This window comes from Anomaloglossus baeobatrachus, unplaced genomic scaffold (genome assembly GCF_048569485.1).
Source record: "Anomaloglossus baeobatrachus isolate aAnoBae1 unplaced genomic scaffold, aAnoBae1.hap1 Scaffold_597, whole genome shotgun sequence".
NCBI lineage: Eukaryota > Metazoa > Chordata > Amphibia > Anura > Aromobatidae > Anomaloglossus > Anomaloglossus baeobatrachus.
Window position 1 is genome coordinate 34,293 of NW_027444961.1, and position 14,483 is coordinate 48,775.

Genomic DNA, 14,483 nt, shown 5'->3' on the forward strand with positions numbered 1-14,483 from the left:
AACACACTTTTTACTTGCTTTATTCATCCAAATAGCAAACTCATCACCACTCAACTTCACCAACTCTGCTATGTCCCGTGCAGTATCTTGTTGTCAGTCTAATCTAGATCATGTGTAATTGAATGGAATAGATCCCTTTTGGACAAAGTGGAGTCAGATGCTGCAGTGACCACAGGTGTGAGAGGATCTACAATTGGCATCTGGTGTTATCTCTCTGCTTCCACTCCAAATAAAGTTACCTGTTGTTACCTGAACGTCAAATACTAAGAATGGGCGGCCTATGAAAGAATTAGTACTTTCATTAAGTATACTAAACCGGCTAATTGGGAATAGACAAACTGTAAAAAGCCCTCTGAGAAAGCCCCTCTCTAACCTTTGTTAGTAAGCTTTTCTGTAGCCTGCCTGTTGATGTATTTTCGGTTTGAACAGTGCACAACATGAAGAGACGGAACACTGGCGGCTTGTCACAATGCCCCCCGATGACATCACAATAGCGCTGCTGCCTAGAAAACAAGCTGCGCAGAAGAAGTTGTTCTTTGGGTGGGAGGGTGGGCTAGTGGAAGGAGGGGGCAATCTCTTTTTTTCCCGGGTGGTAGGGGGATGACAGGAGAAGGGAAGCGGGTGGTGAGAAAGGTACAGAGGGCAGGGTTTGGGGGCTGGGAAGGAAAGGGAAAAGATTAGGGTTTGGGGATGATGAAAGGGCTTTCTACGGGTAAGGATGGCAAAGGGTGGCAGTGACGGAAAGTCAGGCAACCTGTCCTGTCCGTCTTTTTGTATCGTGAATTGGAAAGACTGCAAGGGGGAGGGGAGTTGCTTGCGCCCTAAAGGAGGAGTTATTCAGATTCATTGCAGTGGGCGGCGGCTGCAAAACGCACCATTCTTCTTGTTTTTGCTCTGCAAAGCAGCCTTTTCAAGGGTTGGCTTGGGTGACAAAATGTCTTGTGTAGGCGTGGGTTTGTCTCCCTCTCGCTCTCTCTCCCTAAGATGTGTCCGGCATAGGCCAGGGTGCCACTCGAGGCCCAAACCAATTCTGGTTATCGCTTCTCGGCCTTTTGGCTAAGATCAAGTGTAGTATCGTTCGAAAAGGTGGTTTAAGGCTCCGGCCACCTTAGTACAATGATGCAATGCACACTGGAAGGTTGCGCTTGTTAGTACTTTGGGAGGATAGTATATCCATCTAGAGGAAACCATGGCCCTACCAGGATCGAGGCTATTAGACTGAGTAAGTGTGGGGGTTATGGTGCAATGTGCCCCAGGAATGGACACCCTGGAGGGAGTCTGAACTTACTAGGTTGGGACCCTGGTAGGCCTCAGACTCTGTCGCACGCCGTGCCTTGCCTATTCATACTTTCCAAGCATATTGCCCTATCCCGGCCTTCTGGCTAAGAAGGGAAATTTTTATAATCCCGGTCGGAGGTCCGGTCAGCTTTGGGCTGAGAAACCAACACCCGGTTGGAGGTCCGGGTCAGCTTTGGCTGAGAAACCAACACCCGGTTGGAGGTCCGGTTAGCCTTGGGCTGAGAAACCAACACCCGGTTGGAGGTCCGGTCAGCCTTGGGCTGAGAAACCAACACCCGGTTGGAGGTCCGGTCAGCCTTGGGCTGAGAAACCAACACCGGTTGACGGTCCGGGCAGTCTCGGCTGCGAAACCAACGACTAGTAGCTCCCTACTCCACTTGGGTAAGATGCCTCGGTGGACGCTGGGAGCAACAACAAGGCTCAACCAGGCTTCGGCTTGGGGGAGCACCGAAGATCCCTGACCCTCGCTGTGGCCTTCTGGCTCGGAGGGACGGGGTTGATTTTTGGGGATCCTCTTCTCACGGAGGGGTCCACACGAATCCTAGCCTTTGCACTGTTTTTGGTGTGACTTTGGTCATGCATTTTTGCGGTGCTTTGGAAAGCTTCATTAAATCAAATCTGTTCTTATCAGTTTAATATCTGATACGTCCCCTATCTGGGGACCATATATTAAATGGATTTTTAGAACAGGGAGATGGAAAAAGAGCTTGCTCTGTCCACTCCACGCATTGACCTGGTATTGCAGTACCTCCAGGAACGGTGCACCCCTTCTTAACCCAGTTTCCAAAAGCAGAACTCGATTCACCTGATTCATATTAGCCCGATTAGCGAATTGAAATGAATTTTTATCTAACACACTTTTTACTTGCTTTATTCATCCAAATAGCAAACTCATCACCACTCAACTTCACCAACTCTGCTATGTCCCGTGCAGTATCTTGTTGTCAGTCTAATCTAGATCATGTGTAATTGAATGGAATAGATCCCTTTTGGACAAAGTGGAGTCAGATGCTGCAGTGACCACAGGTGTGAGAGGATCTACAATTGGCATCTGGTGTTATCTCTCTGCTTCCACTCCAAATAAAGTTACCTGTTGTTACCTGAACGTCAAATACTAAGAATGGGCGGCCTATGAAAGAATTAGTACTTTCATTAAGTATACTAAACCGGCTAATTGGGAATAGACAAACTGTAAAAAGCCCTCTGAGAAAGCCCCTCTCTAACCTTTGTTAGTAAGCTTTTCTGTAGCCTGCCTGTTGATGTATTTTCGGTTTGAACAGTGCACAACATGAAGAGACGGAACACTGGCGGCTTGTCACAATGCCCCCCGATGACATCACAATAGCGCTGCTGCCTAGAAAACAAGCTGCGCAGAAGAAGTTGTTCTTTGGGTGGGAGGGTGGGCTAGTGGAAGGAGGGGGCAATCTCTTTTTTTCCCGGGTGGTAGGGGGATGACAGGAGAAGGGAAGCGGGTGGTGAGAAAGGTACAGAGGGCAGGGTTTGGGGGCTGGGAAGGAAAGGGAAAAGATTAGGGTTTGGGGATGATGAAAGGGCTTTCTACGGGTAAGGATGGCAAAGGGTGGCAGTGACGGAAAGTCAGGCAACCTGTCCTGTCCGTCTTTTTGTATCGTGAATTGGAAAGACTGCAAGGGGGAGGGGAGTTGCTTGCGCCCTAAAGGAGGAGTTATTCAGATTCATTGCAGTGGGCGGCGGCTGCAAAACGCACCATTCTTCTTGTTTTTGCTCTGCAAAGCAGCCTTTTCAAGGGTTGGCTTGGGTGACAAAATGTCTTGTGTAGGCGTGGGTTTGTCTCCCTCTCGCTCTCTCTCCCTAAGATGTGTCCGGCATAGGCCAGGGTGCCACTCGAGGCCCAAACCAATTCTGGTTATCGCTTCTCGGCCTTTTGGCTAAGATCAAGTGTAGTATCGTTCGAAAAGGTGGTTTAAGGCTCCGGCCACCTTAGTACAATGATGCAATGCACACTGGAAGGTTGCGCTTGTTAGTACTTTGGGAGGATAGTATATCCATCTAGAGGAAACCATGGCCCTACCAGGATCGAGGCTATTAGACTGAGTAAGTGTGGGGGTTATGGTGCAATGTGCCCCAGGAATGGACACCCTGGAGGGAGTCTGAACTTACTAGGTTGGGACCCTGGTAGGCCTCAGACTCTGTCGCACGCCGTGCCTTGCCTATTCATACTTTCCAAGCATATTGCCCTATCCCGGCCTTCTGGCTAAGAAGGGAAATTTTTATAATCCCGGTCGGAGGTCCGGTCAGCTTTGGGCTGAGAAGCCAACACCCGGTTGGAGGTCCGGGTCAGCTTTGGCTGAGAAACCAACACCCGGTTGGAGGTCCGGTTAGCCTTGGGCTGAGAAACCAACACCCGGTTGGAGGTCCGGTCAGCCTTGGGCTGAGAAACCAACACCCGGTTGGAGGTCCGGTCAGCCTTGGGCTGAGAAACCAACACCGGTTGACGGTCCGGGCAGTCTCGGCTGCGAAACCAACGACTAGTAGCTCCCTACTCCACTTGGGTAAGATGCCTCGGTGGACGCTGGGAGCAACAACAAGGCTCAACCAGGCTTCGGCTTGGGGGAGCACCGAAGATCCCTGACCCTCGCTGTGGCCTTCTGGCTCGGAGGGACGGGGTTGATTTTTGGGGATCCTCTTCTCACGGAGGGGTCCACACGAATCCTAGCCTTTGCACTGTTTTTGGTGTGACTTTGGTCATGCATTTTTGCGGTGCTTTGGAAAGCTTCATTAAATCAAATCTGTTCTTATCAGTTTAATATCTGATACGTCCCCTATCTGGGGACCATATATTAAATGGATTTTTAGAACAGGGAGATGGAAAAAGAGCTTGCTCTGTCCACTCCACGCATTGACCTGGTATTGCAGTACCTCCAGGAACGGTGCACCCCTTCTTAACCCAGTTTCCAAAAGCAGAACTCGATTCACCTGATTCATATTAGCCCGATTAGCGAATTGAAATGAATTTTTATCTAACACACTTTTTACTTGCTTTATTCATCCAAATAGCAAACTCATCACCACTCAACTTCACCAACTCTGCTATGTCCCGTGCAGTATCTTGTTGTCAGTCTAATCTAGATCATGTGTAATTGAATGGAATAGATCCCTTTTGGACAAAGTGGAGTCAGATGCTGCAGTGACCACAGGTGTGAGAGGATCTACAATTGGCATCTGGTGTTATCTCTCTGCTTCCACTCCAAATAAAGTTACCTGTTGTTACCTGAACGTCAAATACTAAGAATGGGCGGCCTATGAAAGAATTAGTACTTTCATTAAGTATACTAAACCGGCTAATTGGGAATAGACAAACTGTAAAAAGCCCTCTGAGAAAGCCCCTCTCTAACCTTTGTTAGTAAGCTTTTCTGTAGCCTGCCTGTTGATGTATTTTCGGTTTGAACAGTGCACAACATGAAGAGACGGAACACTGGCGGCTTGTCACAATGCCCCCCGATGACATCACAATAGCGCTGCTGCCTAGAAAACAAGCTGCGCAGAAGAAGTTGTTCTTTGGGTGGGAGGGTGGGCTAGTGGAAGGAGGGGGCAATCTCTTTTTTTCCCGGGTGGTAGGGGGATGACAGGAGAAGGGAAGCGGGTGGTGAGAAAGGTACAGAGGGCAGGGTTTGGGGGCTGGGAAGGAAAGGGAAAAGATTAGGGTTTGGGGATGATGAAAGGGCTTTCTACGGGTAAGGATGGCAAAGGGTGGCAGTGACGGAAAGTCAGGCAACCTGTCCTGTCCGTCTTTTTGTATCGTGAATTGGAAAGACTGCAAGGGGGAGGGGAGTTGCTTGCGCCCTAAAGGAGGAGTTATTCAGATTCATTGCAGTGGGCGGCGGCTGCAAAACGCACCATTCTTCTTGTTTTTGCTCTGCAAAGCAGCCTTTTCAAGGGTTGGCTTGGGTGACAAAATGTCTTGTGTAGGCGTGGGTTTGTCTCCCTCTCGCTCTCTCTCCCTAAGATGTGTCCGGCATAGGCCAGGGTGCCACTCGAGGCCCAAACCAATTCTGGTTATCGCTTCTCGGCCTTTTGGCTAAGATCAAGTGTAGTATCTGTTCTTATCAGTTTAATATCTGATACGTCCCCTATCTGGGGACCATATATTAAATGGATTTTTAGAACAGGGAGATGGAAAAAGAGCTTGCTCTGTCCACTCCACGCATTGACCTGGTATTGCAGTACCTCCAGGAACGGTGCACCCCTTCTTAACCCAGTTTCCAAAAGCAGAACTCGATTCACCTGATTCATATTAGCCCGATTAGCGAATTGAAATGAATTTTTATCTAACACACTTTTTACTTGCTTTATTCATCCAAATAGCAAACTCATCACCACTCAACTTCACCAACTCTGCTATGTCCCGTGCAGTATCTTGTTGTCAGTCTAATCTAGATCATGTGTAATTGAATGGAATAGATCCCTTTTGGACAAAGTGGAGTCAGATGCTGCAGTGACCACAGGTGTGAGAGGATCTACAATTGGCATCTGGTGTTATCTCTCTGCTTCCACTCCAAATAAAGTTACCTGTTGTTACCTGAACGTCAAATACTAAGAATGGGCGGCCTATGAAAGAATTAGTACTTTCATTAAGTATACTAAACCGGCTAATTGGGAATAGACAAACTGTAAAAAGCCCTCTGAGAAAGCCCCTCTCTAACCTTTGTTAGTAAGCTTTTCTGTAGCCTGCCTGTTGATGTATTTTCGGTTTGAACAGTGCACAACATGAAGAGACGGAACACTGGCGGCTTGTCACAATGCCCCCCGATGACATCACAATAGCGCTGCTGCCTAGAAAACAAGCTGCGCAGAAGAAGTTGTTCTTTGGGTGGGAGGGTGGGCTAGTGGAAGGAGGGGGCAATCTCTTTTTTTCCCGGGTGGTAGGGGGATGACAGGAGAAGGGAAGCGGGTGGTGAGAAAGGTACAGAGGGCAGGGTTTGGGGGCTGGGAAGGAAAGGGAAAAGATTAGGGTTTGGGGATGATGAAAGGGCTTTCTACGGGTAAGGATGGCAAAGGGTGGCAGTGACGGAAAGTCAGGCAACCTGTCCTGTCCGTCTTTTTGTATCGTGAATTGGAAAGACTGCAAGGGGGAGGGGAGTTGCTTGCGCCCTAAAGGAGGAGTTATTCAGATTCATTGCAGTGGGCGGCGGCTGCAAAACGCACCATTCTTCTTGTTTTTGCTCTGCAAAGCAGCCTTTTCAAGGGTTGGCTTGGGTGACAAAATGTCTTGTGTAGGCGTGGGTTTGTCTCCCTCTCGCTCTCTCTCCCTAAGATGTGTCCGGCATAGGCCAGGGTGCCACTCGAGGCCCAAACCAATTCTGGTTATCGCTTCTCGGCCTTTTGGCTAAGATCAAGTGTAGTATCTGTTCTTATCAGTTTAATATCTGATACGTCCCCTATCTGGGGACCATATATTAAATGGATTTTTAGAACAGGGAGATGGAAAAAGAGCTTGCTCTGTCCACTCCACGCATTGACCTGGTATTGCAGTACCTCCAGGAACGGTGCACCCCTTCTTAACCCAGTTTCCAAAAGCAGAACTCGATTCACCTGATTCATATTAGCCCGATTAGCGAATTGAAATGAATTTTTATCTAACACACTTTTTACTTGCTTTATTCATCCAAATAGCAAACTCATCACCACTCAACTTCACCAACTCTGCTATGTCCCGTGCAGTATCTTGTTGTCAGTCTAATCTAGATCATGTGTAATTGAATGGAATAGATCCCTTTTGGACAAAGTGGAGTCAGATGCTGCAGTGACCACAGGTGTGAGAGGATCTACAATTGGCATCTGGTGTTATCTCTCTGCTTCCACTCCAAATAAAGTTACCTGTTGTTACCTGAACGTCAAATACTAAGAATGGGCGGCCTATGAAAGAATTAGTACTTTCATTAAGTATACTAAACCGGCTAATTGGGAATAGACAAACTGTAAAAAGCCCTCTGAGAAAGCCCCTCTCTAACCTTTGTTAGTAAGCTTTTCTGTAGCCTGCCTGTTGATGTATTTTCGGTTTGAACAGTGCACAACATGAAGAGACGGAACACTGGCGGCTTGTCACAATGCCCCCCGATGACATCACAATAGCGCTGCTGCCTAGAAAACAAGCTGCGCAGAAGAAGTTGTTCTTTGGGTGGGAGGGTGGGCTAGTGGAAGGAGGGGGCAATCTCTTTTTTTCCCGGGTGGTAGGGGGATGACAGGAGAAGGGAAGCGGGTGGTGAGAAAGGTACAGAGGGCAGGGTTTGGGGGCTGGGAAGGAAAGGGAAAAGATTAGGGTTTGGGGATGATGAAAGGGCTTTCTACGGGTAAGGATGGCAAAGGGTGGCAGTGACGGAAAGTCAGGCAACCTGTCCTGTCCGTCTTTTTGTATCGTGAATTGGAAAGACTGCAAGGGGGAGGGGAGTTGCTTGCGCCCTAAAGGAGGAGTTATTCAGATTCATTGCAGTGGGCGGCGGCTGCAAAACGCACCATTCTTCTTGTTTTTGCTCTGCAAAGCAGCCTTTTCAAGGGTTGGCTTGGGTGACAAAATGTCTTGTGTAGGCGTGGGTTTGTCTCCCTCTCGCTCTCTCTCCCTAAGATGTGTCCGCCATAGGCCAGGGTGCCACTCGAGGCCCAAACCAATTCTGGTTATCGCTTCTCGGCCTTTTGGCTAAGATCAAGTGTAGTATCTGTTCTTATCAGTTTAATATCTGATACGTCCCCTATCTGGGGACCATATATTAAATGGATTTTTAGAACAGGGAGATGGAAAAAGAGCTTGCTCTGTCCACTCCACGCATTGACCTGGTATTGCAGTACCTCCAGGAACGGTGCACCCCTTCTTAACCCAGTTTCCAAAAGCAGAACTCGATTCACCTGATTCATATTAGCCCGATTAGCGAATTGAAATGAATTTTTATCTAACACACTTTTTACTTGCTTTATTCATCCAAATAGCAAACTCATCACCACTCAACTTCACCAACTCTGCTATGTCCCGTGCAGTATCTTGTTGTCAGTCTAATCTAGATCATGTGTAATTGAATGGAATAGATCCCTTTTGGACAAAGTGGAGTCAGATGCTGCAGTGACCACAGGTGTGAGAGGATCTACAATTGGCATCTGGTGTTATCTCTCTGCTTCCACTCCAAATAAAGTTACCTGTTGTTACCTGAACGTCAAATACTAAGAATGGGCGGCCTATGAAAGAATTAGTACTTTCATTAAGTATACTAAACCGGCTAATTGGGAATAGACAAACTGTAAAAAGCCCTCTGAGAAAGCCCCTCTCTAACCTTTGTTAGTAAGCTTTTCTGTAGCCTGCCTGTTGATGTATTTTCGGTTTGAACAGTGCACAACATGAAGAGACGGAACACTGGCGGCTTGTCACAATGCCCCCCGATGACATCACAATAGCGCTGCTGCCTAGAAAACAAGCTGCGCAGAAGAAGTTGTTCTTTGGGTGGGAGGGTGGGCTAGTGGAAGGAGGGGGCAATCTCTTTTTTTCCCGGGTGGTAGGGGGATGACAGGAGAAGGGAAGCGGGTGGTGAGAAAGGTACAGAGGGCAGGGTTTGGGGGCTGGGAAGGAAAGGGAAAAGATTAGGGTTTGGGGATGATGAAAGGGCTTTCTACGGGTAAGGATGGCAAAGGGTGGCAGTGACGGAAAGTCAGGCAACCTGTCCTGTCCGTCTTTTTGTATCGTGAATTGGAAAGACTGCAAGGGGGAGGGGAGTTGCTTGCGCCCTAAAGGAGGAGTTATTCAGATTCATTGCAGTGGGCGGCGGCTGCAAAACGCACCATTCTTCTTGTTTTTGCTCTGCAAAGCAGCCTTTTCAAGGGTTGGCTTGGGTGACAAAATGTCTTGTGTAGGCGTGGGTTTGTCTCCCTCTCGCTCTCTCTCCCTAAGATGTGTCCGGCATAGGCCAGGGTGCCACTCGAGGCCCAAACCAATTCTGGTTATCGCTTCTCGGCCTTTTGGCTAAGATCAAGTGTAGTGTTGTTCGAAGAGGTGGTTTAAGCTCCAGGCCACCTTAGTACAATGATACAATGCACACTGGAAGGTTGCGCTTCCTAGTACTCTGGGTGGATAGTATATTCATCTAGTGGAAAACATGGCCCTACCAGGATCGAGGCTATTAGACTGAGTAAGGATGGGGGGCTATGGTACAACGTGCCCCAGGACTGACGACCCTGGAGTGAGTCTGAGCTTGCTGGCTTGGGACCCCGGCAAGCCTTGGGCTCTGTAGCACACCGTACCTTGCCTTTTCATACTTTTTGAGCATATTACCCTATCCCGGCCTTCTGGCTAGGAAGGGAAATTTTTATAATCCCGGTCGGAGGTCTGGTCAGCTTTGGGCTGAGAAACTAACACCCGGTTGGAGGTCCGGGTCAGCTTCGGCTGAGAAACCAACACCCGGTTGGAGGTCTGGGTCAGCTTCGGCTGAGAAACCAACACCCGGTTGGAGGTCCGGTTAGCCTTGGGCTGAGAAACCAACACCGGTTGACGGTCCGGGCAGTTTCGGCTGCGAAACCAACAACTAGTAGCTCTCTACTCCACTTGGGTAAGATGCCTGGGTGGACGCTGGGAGCAACGACAAGGCTCAACCAGGCTTCGGCTTGGGGGAGCACCGAAGATCCCTGACCCTTGCTGTGGCCTTCTGGCTCGGAGGGACGGGGTTGATTTTTGGGGACCCTCTCCTCACGGTGGGGTCCACACGAATCCTAGCCTTTGCACTGTTTTTGGTGTGACTTCGGTCATGCATTTTTTGTGGTGCTTTGGAAAGCTTCATTAAATCAAAAAATCTGTTCTTATCAGTTTAATATCTGATACGTCCCCTATCTGGGGACCATATATTAAATGGATTTTTAGAACAGGGAGATGGAAAAAGAGCTTGCTCTGTCCACTCCACGCATTGACCTGGTATTGCAGTACCTCCAGGAACGGTGCACCCCTTCTTAACCCAGTTTCCAAAAGCAGAACTCGATTCACCTGATTCATATTAGCCCGATTAGCGAATTGAAATGAATTTTTATCTAACACACTTTTTACTTGCTTTATTCATCCAAATAGCAAACTCATCACCACTCAACTTCACCAACTCTGCTATGTCCCGTGCAGTATCTTGTTGTCAGTCTAATCTAGATCATGTGTAATTGAATGGAATAGATCCCTTTTGGACAAAGTGGAGTCAGATGCTGCAGTGACCACAGGTGTGAGAGGATCTACAATTGGCATCTGGTGTTATCTCTCTGCTTCCACTCCAAATAAAGTTACCTGTTGTTACCTGAACGTCAAATACTAAGAATGGGCGGCCTATGAAAGAATTAGTACTTTCATTAAGTATACTAAACCGGCTAATTGGGAATAGACAAACTGTAAAAAGCCCTCTGAGAAAGCCCCTCTCTAACCTTTGTTAGTAAGCTTTTCTGTAGCCTGCCTGTTGATGTATTTTCGGTTTGAACAGTGCACAACATGAAGAGACGGAACACTGGCGGCTTGTCACAATGCCCCCCGATGACATCACAATAGCGCTGCTGCCTAGAAAACAAGCTGCGCAGAAGAAGTTGTTCTTTGGGTGGGAGGGTGGGCTAGTGGAAGGAGGGGGCAATCTCTTTTTTTCCCGGGTGGTAGGGGGATGACAGGAGAAGGGAAGCGGGTGGTGAGAAAGGTACAGAGGGCAGGGTTTGGGGGCTGGGAAGGAAAGGGAAAAGATTAGGGTTTGGGGATGATGAAAGGGCTTTCTACGGGTAAGGATGGCAAAGGGTGGCAGTGACGGAAAGTCAGGCAACCTGTCCTGTCCGTCTTTTTGTATCGTGAATTGGAAAGACTGCAAGGGGGAGGGGAGTTGCTTGCGCCCTAAAGGAGGAGTTATTCAGATTCATTGCAGTGGGCGGCGGCTGCAAAACGCACCATTCTTCTTGTTTTTGCTCTGCAAAGCAGCCTTTTCAAGGGTTGGCTTGGGTGACAAAATGTCTTGTGTAGGCGTGGGTTTGTCTCCCTCTCGCTCTCTCTCCCTAAGATGTGTCCGGCATAGGCCAGGGTGCCACTCGAGGCCCAAACCAATTCTGGTTATCGCTTCTCGGCCTTTTGGCTAAGATCAAGTGTAGTATCTGTTCTTATCAGTTTAATATCTGATACGTCCCCTATCTGGGGACCATATATTAAATGGATTTTTAGAACAGGGAGATGGAAAAAGAGCTTGCTCTGTCCACTCCACGCATTGACCTGGTATTGCAGTACCTCCAGGAACGGTGCACCCCTTCTTAACCCAGTTTCCAAAAGCAGAACTCGATTCACCTGATTCATATTAGCCCGATTAGCGAATTGAAATGAATTTTTATCTAACACACTTTTTACTTGCTTTATTCATCCAAATAGCAAACTCATCACCACTCAACTTCACCAACTCTGCTATGTCCCGTGCAGTATCTTGTTGTCAGTCTAATCTAGATCATGTGTAATTGAATGGAATAGATCCCTTTTGGACAAAGTGGAGTCAGATGCTGCAGTGACCACAGGTGTGAGAGGATCTACAATTGGCATCTGGTGTTATCTCTCTGCTTCCACTCCAAATAAAGTTACCTGTTGTTACCTGAACGTCAAATACTAAGAATGGGCGGCCTATGAAAGAATTAGTACTTTCATTAAGTATACTAAACCGGCTAATTGGGAATAGACAAACTGTAAAAAGCCCTCTGAGAAAGCCCCTCTCTAACCTTTGTTGGTAAGCTTTTCTGTAGCCTGCCTGTTGATGTATTTTCGGTTTGAACAGTGCACAACATGAAGAGACGGAACACTGGCGGCTTGTCACAATGCCCCCCGATGACATCACAATAGCGCTGCTGCCTAGAAAACAAGCTGCGCAGAAGAAGTTGTTCTTTGGGTGGGAGGGTGGGCTAGTGGAAGGAGGGGGCAATCTCTTTTTTTCCCGGGTGGTAGGGGGATGACAGGAGAAGGGAAGCGGGTGGTGAGAAAGGTACAGAGGGCAGGGTTTGGGGGCTGGGAAGGAAAGGGAAAAGATTAGGGTTTGGGGATGATGAAAGGGCTTTCTACGGGTAAGGATGGCAAAGGGTGGCAGTGACGGAAAGTCAGGCAACCTGTCCTGTCCGTCTTTTTGTATCGTGAATTGGAAAGACTGCAAGGGGGAGGGGAGTTGCTTGCGCCCTAAAGGAGGAGTTATTCAGATTCATTGCAGTGGGCGGCGGCTGCAAAACGCACCATTCTTCTTGTTTTTGCTCTGCAAAGCAGCCTTTTCAAGGGTTGGCTTGGGTGACAAAATGTCTTGTGTAGGCGTGGGTTTGTCTCCCTCTCGCTCTCTCTCCCTAAGATGTGTCCGGCATAGGCCAGGGTGCCACTCGAGGCCCAAACCAATTCTGGTTATCGCTTCTTGGCCTTTTGGCTAAGATCAAGTGTAGTATCTGTTCTTATCAGTTTAATATCTGATACGTCCCCTATCTGGGGACCATATATTAAATGGATTTTTAGAACAGGGAGATGGAAAAAGAGCTTGCTCTGTCCACTCCACGCATTGACCTGGTATTGCAGTACCTCCAGGAACGGTGCACCCCTTCTTAACCCAGTTTCCAAAAGCAGAACTCGATTCACCTGATTCATATTAGCCCGATTAGCGAATTGAAATGAATTTTTATCTAACACACTTTTTACTTGCTTTATTCATCCAAATAGCAAACTCATCACCACTCAACTTCACCAACTCTGCTATGTCCCGTGCAGTATCTTGTTGTCAGTCTAATCTAGATCATGTGTAATTGAATGGAATAGATCCCTTTTGGACAAAGTGGAGTCAGATGCTGCAGTGACCACAGGTGTGAGAGGATCTACAATTGGCATCTGGTGTTATCTCTCTGCTTCCACTCCAAATAAAGTTACCTGTTGTTACCTGAACGTCAAATACTAAGAATGGGCGGCCTATGAAAGAATTAGTACTTTCATTAAGTATACTAAACCGGCTAATTGGGAATAGACAAACTGTAAAAAGCCCTCTGAGAAAGCCCCTCTCTAACCTTTGTTAGTAAGCTTTTCTGTAGCCTGCCTGTTGATGTATTTTCGGTTTGAACAGTGCACAACATGAAGAGACGGAACACTGGCGGCTTGTCACAATGCCCCCCGATGACATCACAATAGCGCTGCTGCCTAGAAAACAAGCTGCGCAGAAGAAGTTGTTCTTTGGGTGGGAGGGTGGGCTAGTGGAAGGAGGGGGCAATCTCTTTTTTTCCCGGGTGGTAGGGGGATGACAGGAGAAGGGAAGCGGGTGGTGAGAAAGGTACAGAGGGCAGGGTTTGGGGGCTGGGAAGGAAAGGGAAAAGATTAGGGTTTGGGGATGATGAAAGGGCTTTCTACGGGTAAGGATGGCAAAGGGTGGCAGTGACGGAAAGTCAGGCAACCTGTCCTGTCCGTCTTTTTGTATCGTGAATTGGAAAGACTGCAAGGGGGAGGGGAGTTGCTTGCGCCCTAAAGGAGGAGTTATTCAGATTCATTGCAGTGGGCGGCGGCTGCAAAACGCACCATTCTTCTTGTTTTTGCTCTGCAAAGCAGCCTTTTCAAGGGTTGGCTTGGGTGACAAAATGTCTTGTGTAGGCGTGGGTTTGTCTCCCTCTCGCTCTCTCTCCCTAAGATGTGTCCGGCATAGGCCAGGGTGCCACTCGAGGCCCAAACCAATTCTGGTTATCGCTTCTCGGCCTTTTGGCTAAGATCAAGTGTAGTATCTGTTCTTATCAGTTTAATATCTGATACGTCCCCTATCTGGGGACCATATATTAAATGGATTTTTAGAACAGGGAGATGGAAAAAGAACTTGCTCTGTCCACTCCACGCATTGACCTGGTATTGCAGTACCTCCAGGAACGGTGCACCCCTTCTTAACCCAGTTTCCAAAAGCAGAACTCGATTCACCTGATTCATATTAGCCCGATTAGCGAATTGAAATGAATTTTTATCTAACACACTTTTTACTTGCTTTATTCATCCAAATAGCAAACTCATCACCACTCAACTTCACCAACTCTGCTATGTCCCGTGCAGTATCTTGTTGTCAGTCTAATCTAGATCATGTGTAATTGAATGGAATAGATCCCTTTTGGACAAAGTGGAGTCAGATGCTGCAGTGACCACAGGTGTGAGAGGATCTACAATTGGCATCTGGTGTTATCTCTCTGCTTCC

General features: G+C 47.9%; 9 non-coding genes and 2 pseudogenes across 9 annotated transcripts; all 11 read left to right on the top strand.

Annotated features, from left to right (window-relative positions):
• Positions 1-1,036: 1,036 nt before the first annotated feature.
• Positions 1,037-1,178, top strand: LOC142285250 (U2 spliceosomal RNA; annotated as a pseudogene).
• A 697-nt stretch (positions 1,179-1,875) lies between these two features.
• LOC142285240 (U2 spliceosomal RNA) lies at positions 1,876-2,069 on the top strand. The gene has a single exon (XR_012746665.1). It is a non-coding gene; the product is annotated as a U2 spliceosomal RNA (small nuclear RNA).
• Positions 2,070-3,186: 1,117 nt separating this feature from the next.
• On the top strand, positions 3,187-3,328 carry LOC142285251 (U2 spliceosomal RNA; annotated as a pseudogene).
• Positions 3,329-4,025: 697 nt separating this feature from the next.
• LOC142285241 (U2 spliceosomal RNA) lies at positions 4,026-4,219 on the top strand. Its single transcript, XR_012746666.1, has one exon. It is a non-coding gene; the product is annotated as a U2 spliceosomal RNA (small nuclear RNA).
• A 1,117-nt stretch (positions 4,220-5,336) lies between these two features.
• On the top strand, positions 5,337-5,527 carry LOC142285262 (U2 spliceosomal RNA). Its single transcript, XR_012746678.1, has one exon. It is a non-coding gene; the product is annotated as a U2 spliceosomal RNA (small nuclear RNA).
• Positions 5,528-6,644: 1,117 nt separating this feature from the next.
• Positions 6,645-6,835, top strand: LOC142285263 (U2 spliceosomal RNA). Its single transcript, XR_012746679.1, has one exon. It is a non-coding gene; the product is annotated as a U2 spliceosomal RNA (small nuclear RNA).
• Positions 6,836-7,952: 1,117 nt separating this feature from the next.
• On the top strand, positions 7,953-8,143 carry LOC142285264 (U2 spliceosomal RNA). The gene has a single exon (XR_012746680.1). It is a non-coding gene; the product is annotated as a U2 spliceosomal RNA (small nuclear RNA).
• A 1,919-nt stretch (positions 8,144-10,062) lies between these two features.
• On the top strand, positions 10,063-10,256 carry LOC142285233 (U2 spliceosomal RNA). The gene has a single exon (XR_012746659.1). It is a non-coding gene; the product is annotated as a U2 spliceosomal RNA (small nuclear RNA).
• A 1,117-nt stretch (positions 10,257-11,373) lies between these two features.
• On the top strand, positions 11,374-11,564 carry LOC142285265 (U2 spliceosomal RNA). Its single transcript, XR_012746682.1, has one exon. It is a non-coding gene; the product is annotated as a U2 spliceosomal RNA (small nuclear RNA).
• A 1,117-nt stretch (positions 11,565-12,681) lies between these two features.
• Positions 12,682-12,872, top strand: LOC142285214 (U2 spliceosomal RNA). Its single transcript, XR_012746642.1, has one exon. It is a non-coding gene; the product is annotated as a U2 spliceosomal RNA (small nuclear RNA).
• A 1,117-nt stretch (positions 12,873-13,989) lies between these two features.
• LOC142285221 (U2 spliceosomal RNA) lies at positions 13,990-14,180 on the top strand. The gene has a single exon (XR_012746649.1). It is a non-coding gene; the product is annotated as a U2 spliceosomal RNA (small nuclear RNA).
• The last annotated feature ends 303 nt before the right edge of the window (positions 14,181-14,483 follow it).